This window comes from Ceratotherium simum, chromosome 15 (genome assembly GCF_057802395.1).
Source record: "Ceratotherium simum simum isolate JZ-2026a chromosome 15, ASM5780239v1, whole genome shotgun sequence".
Classification (NCBI taxonomy): Eukaryota; Metazoa; Chordata; class Mammalia; order Perissodactyla; family Rhinocerotidae; genus Ceratotherium; species Ceratotherium simum.
In genome coordinates this window covers 4,169,472-4,196,702 of record NC_141914.1, presented here as the reverse complement: position 1 = coordinate 4,196,702, position 27,231 = coordinate 4,169,472, and the positions used below count along the sequence as shown (strand labels likewise).

Sequence of the window (27,231 nt, the reverse complement as noted above, 5' to 3'; positions counted from 1 at the left end):
ATTAAAAATAATTCTCTTCAAAAATATTTTGTTCATTCCATGGCAGTGCCACCAGACACTGTATCAAGCAATATCGCTATTGCTCAATCTACTGGAACTGTGTCAGTCCCTACCATACTTGACCTAAGAACCTCTGTTGACACGGTTGTTTATTACCTGAGTCCTGATGTACTCTCTTGCCTGTGCTTCAGGACCACCATTCTCTATTCTGCCTCTTTTTCCTTTACTGGCTGCTCCTTTGCTGGAGATGAGCCTCCCCTGGTGGGTCCTCCCCATCATCCTGGCCTCTATGACTTGAATGCCTCAGGGATCAGTCCTCAACACATTATCTCTTCTTTATTTCACTCACTCTATTTCACTCACTCTCTGTTTTCACCTAAATGATATCCTTCAGTCTCAGGAGTTTGAATACACCAATGTCTCCTAAATTTGTATCTACCTGCCTGATTTCTCCCCTGAGCTCCAGGCTCTAATATCCAGCTGACTCCTCGACAGATCTCCTTAAATGGCTAATATACGTCTCAAACTTACCATGTCTAAAACAGAACTCATGATTTCTCCTAATACAGCTCCCAAATCTGTCCCTGCCCACAGCTTCCTTATCTCAGTAAATACCACTCCATCCTTCTACTTACTACAGGCAAAAACCTTAGAGTCACCCTTGACTCCCCTCTTTCTCTCATGCCCCACATTCAACCCATCAGCAAATTCTACCAATGCTGCCCTTTGATTGCTCCCGCCTGGTTCAAGCCTTCATCACTGCTCACCTGCATTCTACCAATTGCATTCATACGAGTTCCATTGTCCCCACACCTGGCCCATACTGGGTTTGACACAGAGTGCCTGAGTGATACTTTTTAAAAACTAGGTCAGAGTGTATTTTCCTCTATTCAAACCTCATTACTGGCTTCCGATCTTAGCATGAAGTCCAAATCCCTTGTTGTGACAATGACCATCCAAACCCAACATAGGTCTAGCTCTCTGCTGCCTCTCTGCGCCATGTCCAATCACATCCTCCTCCGGTCTCCCCTCTCCCTCCCAGCTTCTGAGCCCCTCTCCCTCTGCTCCAGGTGGACTTGCTTCCTCTCACATTTGGGAACACATCAGGATGGTTCCACGTTAACGACCTTTGCCCCGGGGTTCCTTGCACTGGAATGCTTTTCTGCTAGATATCCACGTGGCTCCCTTCATCATTTCCTTCAAGTCTCTTTTCAGACGTTACCTTATCAGAAAGGCAATCCTTTCTACCTGTTCAAAAGTAGCATAGACCTCCCATATCCCTCTCATTATCTATGCCCCTTAGTTTGCTTCATTTTTTTCATTGAATTTATCATCACCTGTGCATAGATTTTTTTATTTGCTTATATCCTGTCTCCCCTCACTAAAAGACAAAAATAAATGGTATAACACCATGAGAGCAGGAACTGAATTTGTTTTGTCCATTGCTCTAACCCCAATGTTAAAACAACCTGGCACATCCCTGGCTCTCAAAAAATATTTAGGGAGTTGAATTGTAATGGACCATATATAAAATATATATTTAAGAAATTTCAAATTATAAAAAAAGGTGAATTTTAAAATTCCGAGTAAGTTTATAATTAACCAAACTCTGTTGGTGGTTAATAATTCATATATCAAATAATTTATGACTTTAGAGTGAAAAAAAAATACTGACATCCATTTTCAGCATGGAGAGATTAGGGTTCAAATTTTGATTCTGCCTTTTACCAGCTGGTTAACACTTTTGGCAAGTTACTTGTTTTCTTAGATCCTCAGTTTTCTAAAATGCTAAAACAGATGAGAATGTTGACCTTGGTTGTGAAGGTTAGTCATATTCATTACAACTTGGCATGGAGTAGACGGCATTAGCAGCAGCAGAAGTGACAGTAATAGTTTCTCCCTAAGTCACAGAGTAGGCAAGGCCTTCTCCTCTAGAAAATAAGCATTACAAGTTTCAGCAAGACATGTAAATAGGCTTCCCCAGGATCCCTGCCTGGACTGAGGCCTAAAATAAACAGAGATGAGGAGGAGAACAGCATGATGCCAAGACCACTGAGGCCACTCCAGTGCTGGAACCCTCTGCAGACATGAGCCTCGTTCTGCACTAGCCTAGGATCCCACTCTAGACCACCCCTTTGCAGAGAGTACTCAGGCAATGCCAGAGGGGACGGAGATGGATTCGGAAATCTCAGGGGCGAGCAAGAACTGGCCCCATCCTCTAGTACCTCTCACCAGCTTGGATTCTACTCAGTGAACATTAGCTGACTGATGGAATACATGGAATGTAGTGTCAACATGTGTGAAATAGTGGCTTTGCCGTATATAACCAGAGTGGTCAGGAAAAGCTCCCTTCTAGTAAACATATAAAAACAAAAGATGCATGATTTTTCTTATGGTTAGTACTTACTTTTCCTTTATTTCACTTATCATCATTGCTTCCCATCTTGGTCCCTCATTCTTTTCCTTTAAATTCCCATTCCACCATGAAGGGCAGAAGGCTGCAGCCCAGTTCTTGGCCAAAGTACATCTTTTAGAATGTGTATTTTTCCTTTGTTAGACAGATAGAAACATTGGAAGGTAATACGTCTCAAACAAAGAAAAATAGAGATCCTTAGCTATAGTCAAAAAGAAAATGCTCCTCACTTCTCTTGACCTTTTCTTTTCCCTGGGACAAAGGACCAGTCTTAGTCAACAAGTGTATCTGCTCTAAGGGAAAGGCCAGAGGAGTTCCAAGGTAATGTTATAAAACTCCAACTGTTCAGTGAGAGAGGGCAGAGACATAGGTGTGTGTGGTTTGATTTGATTTTAGATGGGGCTTGGGTGTCTAGGGGGGAGGCAGTCATTGGGCAGAGCTCAAGGAACCATTTCATCAAATATAAATAATCCTGGCAAGAGTCACAAGAACTCCCTGGAAGGGCTCACCACTGCCGCCTGCCACCCCAAAGCCAAATCCTTTTTTTTAATTAAAAAAATACACAACTGTGATTATAGAGTTATGACTTATACAGCGAGGCTTCATCCAGCAGTTTTACCTACTGAGCCAGTCATCGCAGGGCCAAAAATATTCCGACTTCAGGGCGATGTGTAATATTGCCTTAGGCCTCACAGGACTGCCCGGGATCACCCTCATCCAGGAGCCAGAACAAACTTCACCTGGCCAGAATCACACAAGAATTAATGGTTTTTAAGAGAAGGTCACTGGCAGGACCTTAGGAAATGAGATCCCAAGACGTGGAACTAATTGTCTGACAGAAGAGACTTCACATAGGGAAAGAGGTACTTCCTCGTCTGGCGAGTAGGATATGTGGAGGGAACAGAGCCCAGGAATGCACAAATGTTTTTGAAAGTCCTTTATGTGGTTTGAGTTAGGTGAAAGAGTTTTTTGTCTCCCATCACTTAGGATTAAATAAATTTCTACATAAATTTTATTTATTTTTTTTCTTCAAAGAGGTTTTGTGTATTGACTGGAACTTTGTACCAAGAGAAAATGAAAGCAGCACATATGGAAAATTCTCTTCAATTTTTTAGTTAAAATGGGTCGCAAGGGCCTCTTTCACTAATGGACACATGAGTATTTGCTTGTTTGTACTATATTCTATTAGGTACTTTAGTGACAAAAAGAAACCTGGTTTTTCATTTAGGATGTTGAAGTTACTAACTAGATGGCAAGCTTCTTGAAGGTAGGGCACCCATCTTCTGGCTTTCTCTAACTCTTACACTACCCATCACAATGTATGGATACACTAGACACCCAGCATGTCTTCCATGAAATAGATTGCCTAGTTAAGTACATTAAATCAACGTATACAAAATCTGACGTTCTGCTAACATACTGATTCACAAAAGGAAGAAGGAAAAGCTCTCTTATTCATTGTTTTTTTTTCTTTTTTTCAGCAGAGGCGTCTAGAGTATCTCCTCTGTGCCAGGCATTGTGGTTAGGCTGGGGCTGGGATATAAGCAAGGATGACACATTTTGTGCCTTGAAGAGTATAGAGTCTGATGTGGGGTAGAGATGAATAGGGAGATGAGTGGAGAAGTAATATATAATTACCCCAAATTATAGTGCAGTATAAGGATGAGCATAGAGATATCAAGAAAATGCTGAGGACTTCAAAAAGCTTTGCCTAAAGAAGACAGGAAAATAGTCATAAAGAATTTACCTTAGACAGCTCTTGGAAGAGTATCGCAAGTGTGTACACACTTAGCAAGGACCCTTTTATCTGCTCTGTTTCCTTTCCCATCAGTTTCACTCTCTATCTTCTTTATGGAAATTGGCAAAGGAGAGCCAGGAAAGGCAGCAGCTGTACCACACTTAGGAATTGGTCATGATGTATTCATAGACTCCTGACATCAAATAGCCCAGGATACTACCATTTTTTGAGACTTCAAATATATTAAAAAATTTAAAAATACCAATGTTTCCCAAATTGTGGAATATTTTTAAAAATTTAATAAACTAATCTTTTAATGCAAAAATATTATGCAACATAATTGCAATACTCATAAGAAAATTGTAAGATTTATTATGAATATTTATCTATAGTATGCTCCAGAAAATGAGGCCCCGTAATGAGTACAAGTGCAGCATTCAATCACGAGTATATTTTCAACTTCATTTTGAGATTACCCAGAAGTCTAAGTTTCACATGCCTTCATGAATATGGGGCCTGGGTCACATGGCCTTCTTGAGCCATCATTGTGATAATTCCAAGTTTTACAGAAGAGACCTAGCGTGGCAGTTGGAGAAAATTACTTTAAGGCAGGTATTCAAGTATAAATATGATGCCAAAAAATTCCAATATAAAACTGAAATTTACAAAGCCCTGGATATTCAGTGTTACCAACTAATGACTTTGGCCAGGATTATGGTATCAAAGTAGAGGAGGCATGCTGAGTAGAACATACTAGATTAGTATATCATATACTGAATTAGTAGGACTACACCTTCTTAACATTAGCAAAGGGAATTCAGGTGCACACAAGTAATACAAACAGTATCAGCGCTCTATACGTGGTGTCATGTTTGTATACTCTGTTGGTTAAAACAATAGGAAAGAATAGGAAGAAAAAATGGCACAGCGTGCACTATTCCCAATGATCCTACAAGACTCCTAACAATCATATCTCTCCAGGAGCCAGAACAGACCTCATCAAATCTGAGTATCACAAGAAGTAATGTCTACTCTATAAAGAAAAAGATTCATGTCACTAAATATTTCTCATTTAAGATAGAGTCTTTAGAAATCCTTGCTCCTCTGGGGATAAACCATGTGATCTTCCAGAAGTATATCTGACTTTACAAAAATCTATTTGTAACTTACTGTTGGTCAATTCACGAGTCTTTTGCAATAATAAAATGTATTAGTTTTTATTTCTAGATTAAAAATTATGCCAAAACTTAGTGGTTTAAAACAACACACACTTACCATATCACAGTCTCTGTGTGCCTGGACTCCAGGCACAATTGAGCAGGCTCAGGCCTCTCACAAGGCTGCAATCCCGGTGTCAGCAGTGTCTGCCTTCATTTCAGGGCTCCACTGGGAAGGATCCACTTCCAATCTCACCCACATGGCTGTTGGCTGGAGATGTCAGTCTCTTGCCCCGTAGGCATCTCCTTTGGACAGCTCACAACACGGCAGCTGGTGTCCTTGAGAGAGGGCTGGAGGGAGTGGGTGTGGGCCCAAGACTGAAGTCACAGTCTTTTTGTAAGCTAATCTTTCATCACTTGTGCTATATTCTATTTGTTAAATGTAGTGATTAGCCTATAGTAGTCAAGGAGAGGGGATTGCACAAGGTCGTGAATACCAGGAGGTGAGGATCCTTGGGGGCTGTCTTAGAGGCTACCTGTCTAGAGGCATTGCAACTCTTTGGATTAACACATGAACGGACCTTGTGAAACTCTCCATGACTCTCCATCTGGATGGACTGTTCCCCTCCCAAAGCTGTGTGAACTGTGGACATACACAGTAGTTTGAAGAGGAAACTGGTCTCTCCATCCTGTCATCTGTGAAAGATTGGAAGCTTTCAAATTAAATCCGTGTACTCACATGCTGACCTAAAGACACATGTGTACAAACAAATTATACCTCTAAAGGCAAATACGAATAAGTGAAAAAGTTCTAGACTTGTGCTCTTCATGTTTCATACCATTTTCTGAAAAGCATGGTTAGACTATTAAATGAACTGCTGAAGAATGTGCACCATGGTGAAAAAGAAACTTCATTTTTCACTGTTCTTGGCTTCTCTGTATTTATGTCTGGAACCTAAACACTGAGCAATTTCAAGCTGTTGCCTCTAAATTCCTTGTTAATAAACACAGAGGGGAGTGCAAATAAGAATATACTTTTTCAGTTTTATCACGTTTCCCTGTTCCTGTTCCTCCATTCTTCCTCCGTGTCTGCTGATCCATTCACCTCAGGAAAGTTCAAAGAAATTGAGCTTTTCTTGTTCAACTAGAGGCAGTGTTATGAAAATGACCTTGCTTTCTGTACAAGATTGTTTTCAATGGTCGCGCTGACTTTATTAATAAGTAATAAATTCCTCAGTGATAACTTGACACCTGTGAAGTTTCAGCTTTTAAACTCTCCCTCTAAGCAAAGCACCAAAAGGAATTTTGGATCCCTTAACAATAGTAAAAGATACTTTCTCACCTGCTTCGAACTCAAACGTAGTTTAACACATTTGCATCATTTTTTTCCAAAAGAAATACGCTTTTGGATACAACCCAGAGGTACACAATTTCTGCCAAAAGGATAGTTTTCCACAACATTTTGCACAAGGTTAAAATAGAGTCTGAGTGGTCTTGAATATATTTTAAGTAGTCTATATTGCCATCTTTTCTAATTCCAAACTCTGAGTTTTATTTGCATGCTAGACATATCTGATGGATATTCCACAAGTATCTCAAACTCAAGATACTTCAAAATGAAGCCTTCTTCTCCCCCAAAAATCAACTCATAAGCTGTGTGGATCACTAGCAATTATTTAATAATCCCAACTCTCTTAATTTACAGAACTTTAAGGAGACCCAGAGAATTTAGATGATTTTCTCAATGTATCTGGGGTTACAGATCAGCTAGTTTCTCTTCCCTCCTAGTCCTTCATTCTTTTGATTCCTCTGTTTTTATTAATGGTACCATGAAATGCTCCTACTCACCTCAAACCATCAAGGTAAAATTTAGCTCCTCCCCCTCCCCCACACCCAATCACCTGCCAAGTCTTACTAGTCACATCTGGATGCTACTTTCATTTCCTCTGACACCATACTCATTCAAGTTCTTATATCTTACCTGGGGCTATTGAAACAGTCTCCTAATCGGTGCTTGACCTCCAGTCTCCACCCACTCTAGGCTACTCCAGATGACGATTAGAGTGATATCTTCCATACATGCAGTTTTGGTCATGTCATGGAAGAGTTCTAAAGCCTTGAGTGTCTTCCCATTGTGAACTAAATAAAACACATTCTCTACATCCTAGCATTCTGGGCTCTGCAAAGCCTAACTCCCTAACTCCTAGGAGCATTCTCAACCTTATCTCCTATAGTTCAGTAGCACACTCTTCTCTGGCTAAACTTGTACACTCTATTTCCAGAAAATACCTCATACTCCTTCATCTGTGTTCACATCACTTCTTCTGCCTAGAATAACACCTCTTTTCAATGTGGTGATATCCTGCCCATCCAACAAACTAATGTGAGCATTGCTTTATCTGAAAGTCCCCTGGCATTGTTTCCACCTTATTTGTGGCTCTTATTAAATTCTTTCTAGCTTTATAGGTCTATAACTACTCCTTAACTCTTGCTATATGGTAAGGTTCATAAGGACAGTGACCACTTGTTGTTCAGCTGTGTGCTCCCTATCTGTGACTAATGTGGTTCTTATCCCCAATGGAACTCATCAAAGGTTTATTGAATTAATAAACTCAACCTATCTATAGAATGAAATCTAAAGCTTTCAAGACAGATGGCTGTCAACTTCTCTTTCAAGCACCTCCATTAGAGGTGCTAGGAACTTCCTATACAGCCTCGTAAAAGCCTTTTATGAGGGCAGTTACTCTTTCAGTTGCCTCTGTCTTGTTCATGGCTTTAACCAGGAGAAGTGATGAGGCTGAGGTTGGCAGATGGGTGGATAAGGCTGGTGGTTATATGGACTAGGACACTGTGTACTTTCCTCCTACTTAATGTTGTCACATATGTCACATCAAGGGGTAGAACTGAAGGGGAGGTGTTAAGCAGCCATCTGTTTATGTTCTCTAGGTTTTGGGTTTGGTTTTACCATCAAATGGCCAGAATGCTCCTCCTACATTTAACAATCATCTTCAGAATTTTCCCAGAGCTGTCAATCACTAAGGCAGCCCCTCTGGGGTCCAAGTTCAACCTTGACCCTGCCACCTCATCCACTGTTCCAAAGGGGTAGTTAGCTCTGTTCCATGTAATCTAATTGTCTCTTCTCACCCTCAGTGCAAGTAGAGAACACTTGATCGCCAATTTTTAAATCTCTTACGTTTTTCTCTTCAATCCACAAATAATCATTTCCTTTGTTCTTCCTTTTTGTTTCCCAAACCTCTTATAAACTTCTGAAGGTGAAACAATAGAAGCTGTCACATATGCATTTTTTTAAGATAAAAAAATATTTTAAATATTCTTGCTGGAGGCCAAGAATTGTATCTTGTTAATAGCATTTCATGGGCAGATCATCCAGCCAAGCCACAAGCAAGTCCTCACCCACAGGTTTCACCTCATTACATTTGGATTTATTCAAAGTAGAATAAACGTGGTTGAACTGTCCAAAATGTTGTATGAGCCAGTAAGTAGAAAAGAAAATCCATCTCAAATTAGCACAATTACCCAAATTCAGGCATGGCCTTTACTTATATTTTAGTGGTATATTATTTTGTTGGTCACCCTATAATGCTAAATATATTTTGTTTGTCTCGAGCTATGAAGCATTACTGGAGAATATCCCACGATGATTAGCCGCATTATGAATACATAGCTAACTTCAGCTGGGCCTTCAATACTGCTCAACAACTCCCTTTATTGTTAAATTACCACTGCATTGAATAACCGCATACAACAACCGTTCCAAAAGGTTACATACCCTCAGGACCCCCATGTAGTCTTCACCTCCTGTATGCATAGCAATTTACCTCACCATTTACTTTACTGTGAGGCTGAAGACTGTTTAATATCAATGCTCTTAACTGTAACCTTAATAGGAATCTCTTCAAATTTCTTTGCACAATTTATGCTGCTCACAAATATTCAGTTCTGTCTCCTTCTGCTCATCTGGTAGGAATCTACTTGCCCACCAGCTTTGAAGTTAAGCCTGGCCATGTGAATTGCTTTGGCTGGTGAAATGTGAATGAATCTTTTCCAGATGGAGCTTTAAGAGTCAGTGATGTTATTATCTACTACTTAATGAAGGAAATCATACGGTATTTGACCTTCTCCCTCTGACTTATTTCACTTTGCATTATACCCTCAATGTCCATCCATGTTGTCACAAATGGCTGGATTTCATCGTTTCTTATGGCTGAGTAGTATTCCATTGTGTATATATACCACAGCTTCTTTATCCATTCATCCCTTGTAGATAATAACAACAATAAACAAACACGTAGGGACAGAGATTGGATTGGTGGTTACCAGAGGGGAAGGGGGGAGGGTGGAGGGTGAAAGGGATAATTCGGTACATGTGTGTGGTGATGGGTTATAATTAGTATTTTGGTGGTGAACATGATGTAGTCCATGCAGAAACAGAAGTACAATGATGTACACCTGAAATTTTTACAATGTTATAAACCAATGTTACTGCAATAAACAAAAAATTAAAAAAAAAAAAGATTATTTAAAAAAAAAAAGAGTCAGTGATGATTTGACACCTCTCCTTTCCCTCAGCCGGAGCTCTTGGCACAGCTCCAGATTCCGGTTCTTCTGTCCTGCTGAGTCTTGAGGTACAGGCAGAGGTGCAGCAGAGCCCCAGCTTACACACATGGACATGAATCAGGAGCAAGAGATAAGCATTTGTGATACTGAGCCACTGAAATTTGCGGGGTTTTTGTTACCTTAATGAAAACCTAGTCTTGGAGTGATATCAGGGAAAATGGTGGACCAGGGAACTCCAGAAGCATATCCCTCCATCAAAGCAGTGATGAAGCTGGCAAGAACTGTCAGAATCAACTATCAGAACTCTGGAAACTAATTAAGGGTTTATAGCAACCAGGCAAATGCTTAATTAAGAAAAAATCACCTGAGTCTCAGTAAGAGAGCTTCGTGGCATTTCAACTTACATGTCCCCATTCCCCATTCCCCCGCTCAGAGGCAGCCTTGGATACAACAAGCCACATTCCTGGTACAGTTCCTTGTACCACAGGGAGCAGAACAGAACTTATTCTAAGAATTGTGGCTGTTCGCTTTGACCTGTCTGGTGGCTCCCTGCAGGACCCACTCAAACAGCTTGCCTTTATTTTGGCTAACTCAGAACAATCCAAGGTAGCTACTCGGGGGTCATTTATCAAAACCTTTTAGGCAAAGGAATTAGCAGCTGCCACCTGGGGCAAGGGATAATAGGGCAAATAATAGACAAATTGAAAAGCTTGGCAGGAAAGGCTGGGTAATGAGACAATTGGTGGAACAAAGAAATTAAAGAAATCCTAAATAAAGGGAAAGTATCCTGTGTTTATGGATTGAAAGACTGAAGATTGTTAAGAAGTCAGTACTGTCTAAATTGATCTATAGATTCTGTGCAATCCCTATCAAAATTGCAATTTCTTTTTTGCTGAAAAAGCTGATTCTAAAATTCATATTGAATTGCAAGGGACCCCAAATAGCCAAAAGAATCTCGAAAAGGAACAAATTTGGAGGACTCACACATCCTGATTTCAAAACTTGCTACAGAGCTACAGAAATCAAAACAGTGTGGTGTTGGCAAGGATAGACACATAGACCAATGGAATAGAATTGAGAGTCCAGAAACAAACTCATACATCTATGGTCAATTAATTTTCAACACTGAATACCAGGACCATTCAATGAGGAAAGAATAGTCTTTTCAACATATGATGCTGGAATAACTGAATAACCACACACAAAAGAATAATATTGAAACCTTACCTCATACCATATACAAAAATTAACTCCAAATGGATCAAAGACTTAAATTTAAGAACTAAACCCAGAAAACTGTTAGAAAAAAACATTGGGGTAAGTCTTAATGACCTTGGATTTGGCAATGGATTCTTAGATATGACACCAAAAGCACAAATGACAAAAGAAAAAAATAGATAAATTGGACTTAATCAAAATTAAAAAATTGTGTATTAAAGGACACAATAAAGTAAAAAACCCACAGAATGGTAGAAAATATTTGCAAATCGTATGTATAATAAGAATCTAGTATCCGTAATGTATAAATAATTCTTACAACTCGATAACAAAAAGACAATCCAATTAAAAATGGGCAAAGAGGGGGCCGGCCCGGTGGCGCAAGCGGTTAAGTGCCTGCGCTCCGCTGAGGCGGCCCGGGATTCCCTAGTTTGGATCCGGGGCGTGCACTGACGCACCGCTTGTCAAGCCATGCTGTGGTGGTGTCCTGTATAAAGTAGAGGAAGATGGGCATGGATGTTAGCCCAGGGCCAGTCTTCCTCAGCAAAAAAAAAAGGGGAGGATTGGCATTGGATGTTAGCTCAGGGTTGGTCTTCCTCATACACACACACACAAAAATGCACAAAGAGACTTGAATAAATATTTTTCCAAAGAAGACATATAAATGACATATAAATCAGGACATGAAAAGATGCTCAACATCATTAGTCATTGGGGAAATGCAGATCAAAATCGCAATGAGAAACAACTTCACACACCTACTAGGGAGGTAATAATAATAACAATAGTGATAATAATAAAATGGAGAATAACCAATGTTGGTGAGAATGGAGAGAAATTGGAACACCGATACGTTGCTGGTGGGAATGTAAGCTGATCCCGCCACTGTGGAAAACAGTTTGGCAGTTCCTTAAATAGCTGAACATAGAAGTACCATGTGACCCAGCAACTATAGTTGGGTAGAATCCAAGACAACTGAAAACAAGTGTTCAAACAAAAACTTGTATATGAATGTTCATAGCAGAATTTTTCATAATAGCCAAAAAGTGGAAACAACCCAAATATTCATCAACCGACAAGTGGATGAGCACAATGTGTTATATCCATACAGTGGAATATTATTCAGCCATAGAAAGGAATGAGGTGCTGAGGCATGCAACAACGTGTATGAACCTTGAATATGTTACACCAACTGAAAGAAGCCAGACACAAAGACCACATATTGTATGACTCCATTTGTATGAAATGTCCAGAATAGGCAAATCCATAAAGACAGAAAGCAGATTAATGGTTTCCAGGGGTTGGGCAAAAGGGGTCTTGGAGGAGTGACTGCCTAATGGGCATGGAGTTTCTTTTTGGGATGATGAAAATGTTCTGGAATTAGACAATGGTGATGCTTTTACAACATTGTGAATGTACTAAAAGCTACTGACTTGTACACTTTAAAATGGTTAAAACAATGAATTTTATGTTATATGAATTTTATCTCAATAGATAAAAAAAAAAGGCCTAGTCTGTCCTGACTTATACTTTGCCTCCCTATACTTCTCATCCTCCTGCCTCAGAGTATAAATTACCTCTTTTTCTTTGCAAGGTGATTCCTTTGCCAGTGCCTGTGAATCACTCCTGCTGTCTCTCCTGTCCTCTTGTGCCATTGGTCATCTCTCATTTCTAAAGTCTTCCTTCAGCTACTTCCTCTAGACCTATAAACATGCCCAAATCTTCTTTATCCTAGAAATAAAAAAAGTCAAAACAATCCCTCTGCTTTATTTTTCCCTCAGGTTTTTCTTCCATTGCTTTCCTTCCCTGTTCTGTAGACATTTTAAGAGCCAAGACTGCATTCTCCCCTTCTAATTCACTGCCTCTGCATCCATCCTCAACACTTACCTGGGCCCCTACCCTTTCACTCGTCTGATGACACATTTCTGATTTATTGGCAAAAGCGTCCTTCTCACTTTTCAGTCTCTGTTGATATAACGGCAGTGTTCACATCTGTATCCCCCTCCTTTAAATTTTCTCTGCTTGGCCCTGGTGACCCTGAGCTCATCTGCTTCTTTCTTGTCTGTCTGAACTCTTCTTCTTAATCTTCTCTGCTGACCTCTGTTTCTCAGACTTCTTTTAAATGAAACATTCAGCCGGGTTCTGTTCCTAGCCAGGGTCATGGCCCCCAACTCCCTTCTATCAAGGTCATATCATTCTTTAAGGACTTAATCAAATTTTACCTTCTGCATGAGGCCTTTCCAAATCCCTTAGGTTGAATTAATAAACTTTTGTACTTCTATCATAATACTCTTCAAGATGGGCCTTATCTAATGGTCATTTACTAAATGTCATACACCCCGGTGTATGGTTTTATAGAGTGGGATTTGGTTCTTTTTTATCCTTATACACAAATTACTACCTAGTGTAGCGCCTAGAACATAATAGTGTTCGATAAATTATATTTTTATTTTCTTCAACTCTCAAAAATGAACAACTACAGTATCATAGCAATATCAGACTCTAAGTCAATGAACTGTATTAGATATGTGCAAAGGTAAATTTAAGCAATTCCTAATCACTCTTCCACAAAGTTGTCCCATGGATTCCCTGAAAGCATAATCTGTGAGGATGAATGTGACTTAGTATCAAGTTGATCAACTGTGGATTCTATTCCAACATTGCTCTTTGAAGATAGGATTATAGGCATAACCAAACAAGTCAGAAAGTATTCACATCCTCCAAATACTCTAAAACCACAAGTACAGAAGACAAGGAAATATCGCCCTGAGAAATCTCATTCAGAGATCTAAACTTGAACTCTGTGACAGCCTTTTAAATCGTCCTCAGACGTTTCCACAATCCATGCCATCAATCAACCTTATGGAGCACCTGCTACGCACTCAGCCTTGTTCGAGGCCTCAGCAATTATAGCACTCGTATCTCAGTGGAGGAGGGGGCTGGAGAAAATGAATACGCAAACAAGAGAATTTTGGAAAGTGGTTATCGCTATGAAGAGCACAAAGAGAGAGATGGAGCAGAAGAAGAATTATCTTATGTGATGAGGAAAGTTCTGTGGATGTGACATTTAAACGGGGACCTGAAAGCCTGGAGGAAGCCAGCCGTGCAAAGATCTAGCAACAGAGTTGTCTTAGCAGAGGGAGCAACAGCTGTAAAGCCTCAAGGCAGGAAAACTTGGCTCGTCCTGTGCCAGGCCAGGCGACCTCATGGCTGGAGGGTGGTGGGGGTGTGGCCCTCAGTGAGGCAGGACAGCCGGGCAGGGACAAGACTGCATAGGTCTTGCAGGTCACGGCATGGCGTTGGGATTTTATTCTCTGGACATGAGGAAGCCACTGGTGGGATTTAAATGGGTGAGAAATAGGATCTGATTCATCTTTTTAAAATATCATCTTGGCTGCTATGTAGAGGTGGCATGAAGAGACACGGGGAAGTGGTTAGCAGACCATGGCAGACCAGGAAAGAGGTGACGGTGGCTCAGGCCGCCATACATGTAAATGTGAGGGTTCTGTTACAAAAAATCTAAGCAGGTTTCCTGATTTCCCTTTCACCCACTTTCCCCTTCACTTCTTTCTTGGGTTTGTTTTTCACTAGACTGAGAAAATAAAAGCTTTTGCCCTTAACACATGCACTGGAAGTGCTCCTTTAAACACAAATACCTAAGGAATTTAAACAAAGAGAAGGAGTAACGAGGGGCCATGCATGTTTTAATTTTCCTTCAGATCTGGTGATCTGATTTCTTCAGACACTGGGCACCTGGACCAGAGCTTATTTTCATGACTGGATCCCAGCCTTATAAAATAAAGGCACACCTATGTATACAATTGCTTTCTCAGCAATTACATCTTGTTGATTGCTTAATATTAAAGGCTTAATATTAAATGGGTGAGAAATAGGATCTATTCTTTACTTGTGTTAACTGTAGATATTTTTCATTTAAAACAGAAAAAGAAAACAACAAAAAACATTTAATTTGTTTCAACAGCTTTGCGATATGGCAGATTTCTAAGATCCACATATGCTAATGTTTGTGTTAATTGCTTAACACCAAGATACTTGTCAGAACCAAATCCTTTTGTAATTAATTACTTAAAACCCATTGAGTACTAAATCATCAGTGGAAGCATGAATGGTTTGAAAATTTTCCTGTGATATTATGTTCATTTTTTAATCAACGTATTTTAATAGTAATTTATTTGGAAAGAAACTATTTAATGACACATTTAAATAGCCTACCAATGTGTAAAATGATTATTCACTATGACGACGATAATTTAGCAGTAAACTAACAAACACGTTTTAAGCATGTGTCCAGGATGTTATACTATAACTGGAGGAAGACACAACAAATACACATAAGCTTGTTAGCTCTAAAATATATGACATTTACTATTTCTAGCAATAATATTTTTTCAATGCAACAATTCAATGTTTGCTTGAAATATTTCAAAATGACAATAAGTAAAATTATATCTGAGCTTCTCCTGCTCTCGCATGCTCTCTGCCCAGGTTCCCCTCAGCCAATGCAGTAGTGGCCTCAGGTGGCTCAAGACAGAGAAAGGAATCTCTACACTCAGCAACAACAGTGGCTCTAACACTGGCAGACAAGATTTTTCTGGGTGTAATCCCCTCTCTGCCCCACAGCTTAGCTTCTTCTTGAAGTCAGACACAGTATCCCTCTCACCTGTGGTGACGAAGCTGAACCCCTTACTGTCAGGATCTTCATGAGGAAGTCTGTAAGCTCATGGTCAACTAAATATAGATGCAAGAACCATGTGTCCCTCTTTTTTTGGGCACCCAAGATACCATGGAAGACATGGGACTAAAGAGCAGCATCGTGGGTGATAAGGCTAAAAGCAAAAGGTGAATCCTTGCCCTGAAGTAGCCCATTGAGGACATCATCACCAACTAGGATAACGTAGAGAAAACCTGGCATCTACCTTCTACAATGAACCTCACTGAGGCTCCCCTAAACTCCATGGCCAGCAAAGCAGAGATGCCATAGGCTGTGTCTGAGACCTTCAATGGAGCCTCTATGTACATGGCTTTATAGGCCTCACTGGCCATGCATACCTTTGGTCATACCACCATATCGTTACAGACTCTGATACAGTGACCATATGTGAGGGTCATGCCCTGCCACATGCCATGCTATGTCTGTCTGGACTTGGCTGGCTATGACTTGACAGACTACCTCAAGCAGAAAGTGATTATAGGTTCACTACCATAGCTGAGAATGGAACTGTACATGACATTGAAGAGAAGCTGTGCTGTGGACTTTGAGCAAGAGATGGCTACTGTTACTTCCTCCTCCTTCACGAAGAGCTACAAGTTTCCTAATGATCAGTTGATCGCCATTGATAGTGAGAAGTTGGGGTTTCCAAAAGCTTTCTGTCAACCATCCTTTCTAGGCATGGAATCCTGTGGCATTTGTGAGGCCACTTTAAACTCGGTCATGAAGTGTGATGTTGATAAAGAAAAGGACCTGTATGTCAGAATAGTGCTGTCTGGTCATACTATTATGTGCCCTGGCATTGCTGACTGAACACAGAAAGAAATCACAGCCCTGGCAGCCACACGAAGAAAATGAAAATAATTGCTCTGTCTTCCAGCAAATACAGATCAGTGAGCATGATTATGAATGAGTCTGGCCCATCCATTTTCTACCACAAATGACTCTAATTGAACTGCTAGCAGATGTGTAGCATTTGTTTCATGAATTAATTTACAAGTGTGAATTTATCCTAGTAAATGTATACATCTCATAAGCATATGATCTCTCTTTAATGAATTGGTGGCCTTTTGCCTTAAAGTCTATATGTCTGATAATAATATAACCTAGCTTTCCGGTAATTAGTATTTGCCTGTTATATCTCTTTTTAACATCTTGACTTTAAGTCTTGACATTTCTTTATATCCAATCTGACAGTCTCTTTTAAGTGGTGAGTTTAGTTCATTTATATTTGCTGTGATTACTGATATTTTTGGACTTATCTCTACTTTCTTCCTTTTTTATTTCAATATGCTCCACCTTTTGCGTATTTCTTGCTTTTATACTCTTCTTTCTTGATTTTTAAACTGTGGCTTGAAATAGCAGTCATATGTTCCCCCTAACAGGAAATTTCTCATGCTCTCATGACCTCTCACAGTTCACCTACCCACTGTCTTGTTGATGTTATCTAGAATATTAATCGAATTATTATATAAATACCTCTTCATTTTCTTTTGCTTTTCCTTAACCATTTTTAAAATAACTACAAACTCTTCCAAGACTTATGGCTACCTTATATCCTCTCTCCTCTAATATTTATTTCTCCTCCTGTTTCAGAACTTCTTTCCAAAGAGTTTTCAATGTGAGTCATTCTGTAGCAAATTTTTGATGTATTGCATGCTAAAATGTTTATTTTATACATTTACATTTGAATAAACATTTTTATAAATATAAAACCATAGGTTGAAACCTCTTTTCCTTCAATATTTTTAGAGTATTGCTTCATTGTCTTCTTGCATTCAGTGTTGTTGTACAGAAGTCTGCTGTCAGTCTGATTCTTATTTCTTTGTAGATGACCCACTCTTGTGCTCTAGGGGCTTTCAGAATTTTTTTTGTTGTCTTCTTTTTGTTTTAGATTTCACTAATATTTGCATGTTAGTTTTTCTTTCTCTCCTCTTTGGCACCTGAGTTTGTTCATCTTTTCTTATTTTAGAAAATATTTGTACTGCTTCATTTTTATTTTTCTCCTTCTGATCGCCTGTTATCTGGATGTTGGTACTTCTACTTCTATCCATAATATATCTTAACTTTTCTTTTTAATTCACAATTTCGCCATTGTTCCCTGCTTTAATCTCAGAGAGTTCCCCTGGACTGATCCTCCAACTCACTAATATATTCTTTAGTTGCACATTATTTCATTATTTATCTTGATTATTGTCTTCTTATTAACTATTATATTTTAATACCTAATATTTCCATTTGGTCCTCTTTTATGATTTTTTTGTTCTTGTTCCATATTCTTAATATCTCCCCTTATCTATTTTAGTATAGTTACTCTTCTTCAACTTGTGGTCCATCTGTTCTCATACTCTTGCTTTTTTTGGTTTATATTTTTTAGTCTGGCATTTTCTTTTGAAGTAGTTGTCCTTTTCAGATGTTCTGGTGGCCTATGAGCTCATATTCTCCATGAGAATATCAGTTCCTTGGTCTGTTAATGTGTGTTGGGAAGAGCAGAAAGTCACATCCCAGTGTGTGTTAGCCTATGAATTCAAGAAGAGAGAAGAGGAGCTTTAAGGCTCTTCTGAAGGTGGAGCATCCCACAACTAATTGCTTCCACTTGCTATCATCTGACTAAACAGCTCTTTATGTCAGGGCTTCATATTTAAGCCTCCAAGGAGAAATAGCAAGCGGAGGAGGAAGTGTCATTAAATGAAAATTCATCTGCCCTGTGGATTTAAAAGGGGGAAATGGAGGAGTAAATGCCAAAGGTTAATCAGCGTCCACCAGTTTATCCAACCATTCACCTCTCAGGGCTTCTGGGCTGCTCTTTGGATACCGTGCCCACCCAGCCCATTGCCTCAGATTTCTGCAGGAAGGGGGCAAACAGTGACGGCCACAAGGCAACAGAAGGGAAAAGACGAAGGAAAACTGTCAACCACTTCTCAGTAACAGACTCTCACACTTATAACAGCTGCCTTTACCCCACACTACGGCAATCTACCCCATCTCATTCAAAAGAGCCCTCATTCTTCAAGATTGTCTCATATTTTTTAAATCGAGTTCATGTTTGCCTCTATAATTTCTTCAGTGTTGATTTGGCAGAAGGGAATTTGCAAGCCCATGATAATTACTATATTGATAGGAACTGGAAGTTCCTCCAAATAAGGGGAAAAATAAAAACACTATAAATATCCATGAATAGGGCAATGGTTAAATTAATTGTGATGTATTTATATTATGGAATACTCTGCATCTGTTTTAAAAAATGAGGTAGATTTAAATGCATTGATAGAGGAAGAGGACCATAACATTGTAATAGAAATGAATCAGGAAAATATATATAACCTGATGTCATTTTATAACATCTTTAGGAATATGTGTTTGTTTATAATCATAGGAAATGTCTCAATGGATATATACTTAGTGAAAATTGTCAGAGTGGGGTAAAAAATCAGAAGAGATCGCTTTTTGCTTTACATATATTTAAGTTGTTTAGATGCTGAGTACTTATGTGGCAGTTGATGAATCTACAAAAAAACGAAGATGGGAGATTCTTATAACCAGACTGGATGGAACATTCAGATGGTCCTCTTACAGGATGCTACTTCATTCTTCCCAAATGTCCTACACATTGTACATGTCTCTTTTCTGTCCCTTTTCCACAAAAGCACAGAACTCTCTTGCACTCTATCCTGGTAAATTGCCAGTTGTTGATAATTTTTACTGAGTAAATAACATCAATAAATAATACATCGAGAAATGAATGAATGCATGAAATAAAGTGGAGAAGCTGTATTAAATAAAATCATAGTTTTCTTCTTTGCTTGGTTATTTATATAGTTATTCCAAATTGAAGGTCAGTCTAACTCACAATTTTTACTCCTAAATAAGGTAGAAACACCATACTTATCTTTATTTATTCACTGTCATGGAGGTATCCCTCTGGATACAATCAGTTTCTCTTCCCCTCTCACAACTTCCTCAGAACAAATTTGGAAGTCCATAAAATTAGGCTCTTGCATTTCGTCTAGGTATCTCACTTTTGTAAACGGTGTAGTTCTCTGGATTCCAGAAGGACTATTTATGGAAAAAGAATTGCTTGCAAAAATAAAAGCAGAATGATTTTTTCAAAAATATAAATTTGGAAATGTAGCAACCAGTTGTCCAAGTATCTATTGAAAGGAGGTCTGTTATTTCTCCAGCAGTTTTAATGCAGGTGGTATCATCTGAAGTTAATAAAATTGTTGGAACTGGTACAATTATTATTGGCTGGTAGTTTGTTCATGATTATAAACCAGTGACAACCAATCAAACTTATGAAATCTGAAAGCTCTTTTACACTAGAATGTTGTTTTTAATCATCCATAAAAAATAAAATCTTGTGCTTCTTATTTGTCTAAAGGGAATGTTTATTAAAATCAACAACCTGTTGAATTTGGAACACTTGGCAAGAGGCTGTCTTACCATAGCACCCCAAAAAGGAAGGCGTCTTGTCAACACAGTCCAGGTTGCAGTATTACTCAATACACATGTAACTGATTATAGTTCATTTGCCATTATATTTGACTTTAAAACTTGCTTGTACTTTTAAATATGTATGTTGGCGATGTATTCAAGCAGAAGGAAGCATAAATGAAAATGTATTGTCTGGAATGACTAAGGCAAGGAGCAGTGTGGACTTGAAACTTGGATAGAACTGGGTTCATATCCTCGCTTAACCACTAACTGAAGTAAAATTTACTTCTCTGAGCATCCGCTTCTCATATGTAAACTGGAGATAATGCCTGCTCCCTAGAGTGGTAAAAGAATAAATGAAATTCTGTTTATAAATGCCTGGCAGATACTGGGCACTCCAAGCATGGTAGTAATTATTACTCTGTCTCTTGCCAGCTTTGCCTTGCTTTATGCCTTGCCAACATGTACAAAGACGCTGCCAGCTTTCCCCTTACACTCTCTTCTTTAAAGCAGCCCTCACTCTCCTAGGAGAGATACAGGATGCGAAGTGAGTGAAGTCAACAACTTGTTTGACATTTATTGGGATTTGACACCTGCGACTGCTTATGACAGCAGTCCTGATGTTCTGGGAAGCCTGAGTGCTGGACAGAGGATGAACCACTTCCAGGCCAGTCAAGAAAAGAAGGAAAGTGAGTTTCAGAGGGGCTGTTCCACTTTTCCAGCTGGCTAGTCACCAGAAATTCTTACCTGCTGGAGTGTTAAATAGGGAAAAAGGTAAAATCTTTAAGGTCAACAGGGCTCAATTCCAAGGAAAAACAGAGAAGCTAGTTTCTGTTTCGTTTTTTTTTTTTATTCTAGGAGGCAACTTGTAAAATAAGGCTTTGTTTCTGCTTTACTGAATGCAGGCTCATGTACCGCCTAGCTCCAGCCCTATGATGCCATGTTTTGTTCACAGGATCCCTGAAGGAAAGCAGAACTCATGCTTCTCCACGAGTACACCTTCCTACTAACAATTGTGAAATATATCAACTGAAGGATTAATTTAGGAAGCCGATCTGTTTCGACACTTAAATCCAGTCACTGCTTGTTTGAATGTATGCACGTGTGTTTCTGTGTGTGTATTTAAACATAGTTTCAAACAAGTTAAAAAAGAAAATGTAAATCTTCCATATTAATTATTTTTTGGTATTTTCTACAGAAAGGTCCAATTAACTATCTCATTGCATGGGAAGTGTACTACGGAAAGCTTATTATTAAGAGCTCTTTCTGCCAAAACTGAGAGAATATTTTTACCAAGTACATGATAGAAAAAATTTAACTGTAGAAAAGAATACTTAAAATAAATGCATATCCTGAATTGTCAAACTTGCCATCTAGAAAGGAATTTGCAAGAGACAAAACTGTGAACAATTAATAAACAAAGATCTACTTTCAGAGTTGACTTGGCCCTGAATCCTGGTCTACTTCATTCAGAGACCTCCAGATGGGACCCTACTTGGCTCTGGGATGATCCAAAGAAGACGAGGGAAGTGAACATGTAATTTACCACCTTTACATTCTAAGAGAAGAAAATCAACAGCCTCAGAAAAATAAAATAAAATTCAATATTCAAGCATGATAAAAAAAAAAAAAAACTCTTAGCAAACTATATCCAGAAGAAAACATTTTAACTGAGAGAGCATCTGCAAAAAGCATCCTACTAACATCACAATTAAAACGTAGAAAGTATGTCCTTGAATATCAGGGACAAACCAAGAATTCCCATTCTCACTACTCCTTTCAACATTGTACTGGAGGGGCCGGCCCGGTGGCACAAGCGGTTAAGTGTGCACTCCGCTGCGGCGGCCCGGGGTTCGCCGGTTCGGATCCCGGGCGCTCACTGATGCACCGCTTGGCAAGCCATGCTGTGGCGGCGTCCCATATAAAGTGGAGGAAGATGGGCACGGATATTAGCCCAGGGCCAGTCTTCCTCAGCAAAAAGAGGAGGAGTGGCAGATGTTAGCTCAGGGTTGATCCTCCTCACAAAAAAAAAATAAAAAACATTGTACTGGAGATCCTAACCAGTACAGTCAAACGAGAGAAAGAAATAAAATATGTAGGGATTTGAAAATAAAAAATAAAATATTCTTTATTTGCCAATATTGTGGTTGAATTCATAAAAAGCCCCCCCCCAAAAAAACCCCATGAACAAATTGTTCAAATTAATGACAGTTTTTCAAAATATTGGATAAAAAAATAAATGTGCAAAAGTCAAACATATTTCTATACACCAACAACCAAGCAGCTAAATTTTATAATTTTTATAAAGACAATAATAATACCAAACAAGAATATAACTTAGTTCATGTCAAGAACTGTTCTATGCACTTTACATATGTAATAGTTAAAAATATGTGTAAATTCATTGACATTCCTCCCTTCGTATCCCCCTTCCCTCAAATGTGGGCTGGACAGAATGATTCCTTCTATTGAGTAGAATGGGGGCAGAGGTGATGCTACATGATTCTGAGACTAGGTCGTAAAGAAAATAGCTTCTGCCCAGCTCTTCTTCCCTATCATTTGCTCTGGAGGAAGCCAGCCAACATGTCATAAGGATGCTTCAGCATCTCTGGGTGAGGCCCACATGAAGAGGGACTGAGGCCTCCTCTCAATAGCCAGCACTAACTTGCCTCCAGTGAGTGATCCAGTGTAGCCCCACACCTTGATTGCCACATCATCAGAGACCTCGAGTCAGATCTCCCCAGCCAAGCCTCTCCCACCTTCTTGAAGCACAGAAATTGTGAGAGATAATAAATGCAGACCATTGTTTTAAGCCACTAAATTTTGCGGTAGTTTGTCACAAAGCGATAGATAGCAGTACACATTGTGCACAACGTCTCTCTAAGATAGGTACTGTTACTATGGGCCATTTACAGATGAAGCAAGAGAGGCAGAGGGAGGTTAAGTAGCATGCTCACGGTCACACAGTGGAGATGTGTAACCAGCAGAGATGGGACTCGAGCACAGCCAGTCAGCTCCCAAAGTTTGTGCTTGTAACTGTGATGCTACACTATGTCGCATTTCCCCCCAAACTCTCAGACAGACTTTATATTTTGTTCAATCCCCTTTTGCACTAAATACCTCTCTCCTGCAGACTTCCAACTTCCTGATTCAATAGGGCTAAGTAGTAGGGACTTCTCTTTTGTCTTGCTGGGATCTACCTTTCCTGGGCCTTTACCATCCTCTTTGTTTTGAGAATAAAATTTCCTCTTCTCCAAGATCAGGAAAAGAAAATACTGATTGTTATTTTGCCCAAAATACTGACTTGTTATTTTGCCCAAAACCCAAGTCATAAACAAGATACCTCAGAAGAGGTTTTAAACCGTCCATCGCTGATCGCTTCATGTAAGTTCTCGGGCCTCCCACAGTCGGCCGATCAGCGGACACTTTGCTCCAGCATGCTTCCGAAAGTCAGCCAGGCCCTAAACTTCTCCTTCCTCAGAGCCCATATAAAGTCTGCTCCTCGCTTTGTTCAGAGACTGTATTCGACACCCACAATTCTCATCTGCTTAGTGAGTAATAAACTTGGCCTTTTTTGCTTCTGATACATATATATGTAGTGGTCTTCTCTTTTGATACTTTTTTCACCCTCTCCACTTGTCGGAGTAAATCTTGAAATAAGTCTCTAAACGGGAATGTGTAGGAGATAACCTTTCTGAGTCACCACATGTCTGAAAGCCCCTTCCTCCTGACTTCTTCTTTGATTGATAGTTTGGGAATAGAATTTGAAGTCAGGTATTACATTTTTCCTTAAATTTTGAAGAGACTGCATCACTGTCTTCTAAACCCCAGTGGTTGCTGGTGACAACTCTCATGCCAATATGATTTACATTCCTTTGGAAATAATCTTTTTCCCTCTAAAAATTTTTAGAATTTTTTCTCTATTTTGATGTTCTGAAATTTCAGAAGTTTTTTAGATGCTTCTCATTTTTTGTTAACTGTGCTAGCTATTTTGTGATTCCCTGCAATCTGAAGATTTACATCCTTCCTTTGCTTTCGTAACCCATCTTCTTTCTCTTCTGTTTACATTTTAGTAGATGTCCTAAACTTTATTCTCCAGTCCTTCTGCTGAAGGTTTTAAAGTTTATAATGATTAATTTTATGTGTCAACTTAGCTAGACCACAGTACCAGGATATTTGGCCAAACACTAGCCTAGACATTACTATGAAGGTATTTTTTAGGTGAGACTAATATTTAAATCAGGGGACTTTGAGTAAAGCAGATTGCCCTCCAAAATGTGGCTGGGCCTCCTTCCATCAGTTGGTGGCCTTAAGAGAGAAAAGACTGGCGACCCCCAAGGAAGAGGGAATTCTGTCTCGAGACCGTCTGACTCAAGCTGTGACACCAACTCTTCCCTGGGTCTCCAGCCTGCTGCCCTGTCCTGAAGATTTTGGATTAGCCAGACTCCATAATTGTGTGAGCCAATTCCTTACAATAAATCTCCTTCTGCTTCTCTGCCCGCCCCCATACATTCCTCTCTCCCTTTTTTTTTGTTCCTGCCACTTTCTCTCTTTCATGCTGCATTCTTCTAATATAACTGTGTACTTAGTTGCCCATTTGTATTTATAAAGGAAAAATGAAATAACTTGGTATCTCAACAGTGTATTCATAAATACAAAGTGTTAATGTACATAATAGACAAAGTTAATGTATATAGTATACAATGTGTTATATAATATGTCCATTGTACTCCCCAAGGGGCTTCATTCAAGGGTACAGGCAGTGGCTCCTTCTCAGAGATGTCCAGGTATTTAATACTGTGCTTCCCTCCTCCCCTCCTTCTCCCACTGTGCAACCCAGTGTAGTTCCCCAGGGTGAGGAGGAAAAGGGGCCTCTGACTGATCCTGGTGGCGTATCCTCAAAGTATTTTGCCCTCTTTCCTATGGACCTTGGCTTTTGCAATTAAAAGCTGAGAGAGAGCATGAATTTTAAATTATCTGATTGTACTGTAACAACATTTCTTTGAGGCAATGTATATCCCATGGCCTATTTTGCATGTTAAGAGCCAGGGGGCCATAAATAAAAGCATTATTGGGAGCGACACAACAGAAACCCACACGGTTATTAGATCAAAGTAACCCACCCACGGCACTCACACACCAGAATGAAACAGAGGTTGTCCGTCTTCCCACTTCACACTTCTGCTATCTAGTTCTTCCAAGGCTGCTGCTTAAAAGGTGCCTATTTTCAAAATTTGCTGTTGTAATCCTATCATTTGTCACTTTCTGGCCAGACTTATGGTGATGGTAAATGGTAATTCAAGCTTTACCTTGCCTTACTGAAAATGCAAGAGCATCATCCAGTGGCAAACCTGTAATCGCACAATTTTCGGTTTACACAGACCAGATACTGTCTTAGCATAGAGAAAACGTGTACTTTCCAAATCAGATTTCCCAACAAAACTGTAAGGAATTTACATGACCGCTTATTTCTCAGCTTCCTTTGCAACTTTCAGGCCCGGTGCTTCCAAAGTCCCCTAGACCTGCTCCTGAACACTCATGTCAAGAACGCCTCTGTCTGGGGGCCGGCCCCGCGGCTTAGCGGTTAAGTGCGCACGCTCCACTACTGGCGACCTGGGTTCAGATCCCAGGTGCTCACCAGTGCAACACTTGTCCGGCCATGCTGAGGTGGCGTCCCACATACAGCAACTAGAAGGATGTGCAACTATGACATACAATTATCTACTGGGGCTTTGGGGTGAAAAAGGGAAAAAAAAAAAAAAAAGGAGGAGGATTGGCATGGATGTTAGCTCAGGGCTTATTTTCCTCCCCCCTAAAAAAGAACTCCTCTTTCTTATGTCCTCATTAGAAATTTCTTAGTCATGTTGGTTGTGACTAAATTCTGAGAGACAGGGCTCTAAGGGAACCAGGCCATGAAGACAATAGCTTCTAAAGAATTGCTATTCTTTCTCCTAAAAACAAGTTCTTAACATGTTTCCCTTATTGCCCTAGCCACCAGGACACTCAAAGTCAACCACAAAGCCATTTTTAAACAATATGGCGAGATTTTAAACAAAGTTAATAATCCTGGGCCCCCAGAGCGGTTAAGTGTGTCTGTAAGTCTCCTATTAAATATCCCTTTCTTTTAGTTTTGAAAGCATGCGTGTGTGTGTGTGCACCTTTTTAAATCCTCTATTATTATTGTCAGGAAAATTATTGGAATTTTAAAGATTTATCTTGGTGTGTTTAATAGACTTAAAAGTAGTATTTTATAAAGTGTTATATAGTAGATTCTTCTGGAAAACTCCATTGAGCCTGGAAATTATAACACGCTCAAAAAACACCAGGCCTCGAAATGATGCATAGTTCCTCCCAAAATTTCCACTACCTCACTGTAATCTAGGAGTAGTTTCACCTAAACTCCCTGACTTAAAGGAAAAAACATGTGCCAAGCCATTCGAAACTCAGGCCATTTTCTGAGTCTCACCATCAGATTCCAATATGCTGGGAATGTTTAAAGTCAACGTGCACTGGGTCGCAACTTTGGTAGACATTTCAGGACCTGGAGCAAGATATTTTTGGCAAAGACAGTCCATTTCTCTAAGACTTGTCCTCTGGTTTTCCTTAGCAACTTGGGTGTAGTGTGAAAGAAATGTTTGACTGCTGGGTTGCAGAGTGGGGCGAGAAGCACGGGGACTGGTGCAAATGTCGATTCTAGCAAGTTAATTAGCATAAGGATTTTGTAAAACAAAAGCTGTCTGCTGTTTGTAATTTCGTATTTTTAAAAGTTAATGTAATTATCCAGAGGATTCTGTAACAACAGATCCTTGAGAAGCGTCAACACAGATTTAAGACCTGATCTTCTCCTTCAGTACCCTGGGGCTCACCTCTTGAACTCTCTTCTGATATTTAGGCCAAGAATTAACAATGCCCATGGTTCAATGCAAGTTTGTTCTAAAACATGCCTACAAACTTCCTCTGCCCT

At 39.6% G+C, this 27,231-nt stretch overlaps 1 long non-coding RNA gene and 1 pseudogene across 1 annotated transcript in view; one reads left to right on the top strand and one right to left on the bottom strand.

Annotated features, from left to right (window-relative positions):
- The window catches only part of LOC147915105 (uncharacterized), a 57,376-nt gene extending 51,793 nt beyond the window's left edge, over positions 1 to 5,583 (bottom strand). Inside the window, exon 1 of the long non-coding RNA XR_015554375.1 lies at positions 5,427 to 5,583. This is a non-coding gene — a long non-coding RNA (uncharacterized LOC147915105). The remainder of the gene's footprint in view (positions 1 to 5,426) is intronic.
- A 10,325-nt stretch (positions 5,584 to 15,908) lies between these two features.
- Positions 15,909 to 16,777, top strand: LOC101393753 (actin, cytoplasmic 2 pseudogene; annotated as a pseudogene).
- The last annotated feature ends 10,454 nt before the right edge of the window (positions 16,778 to 27,231 follow it).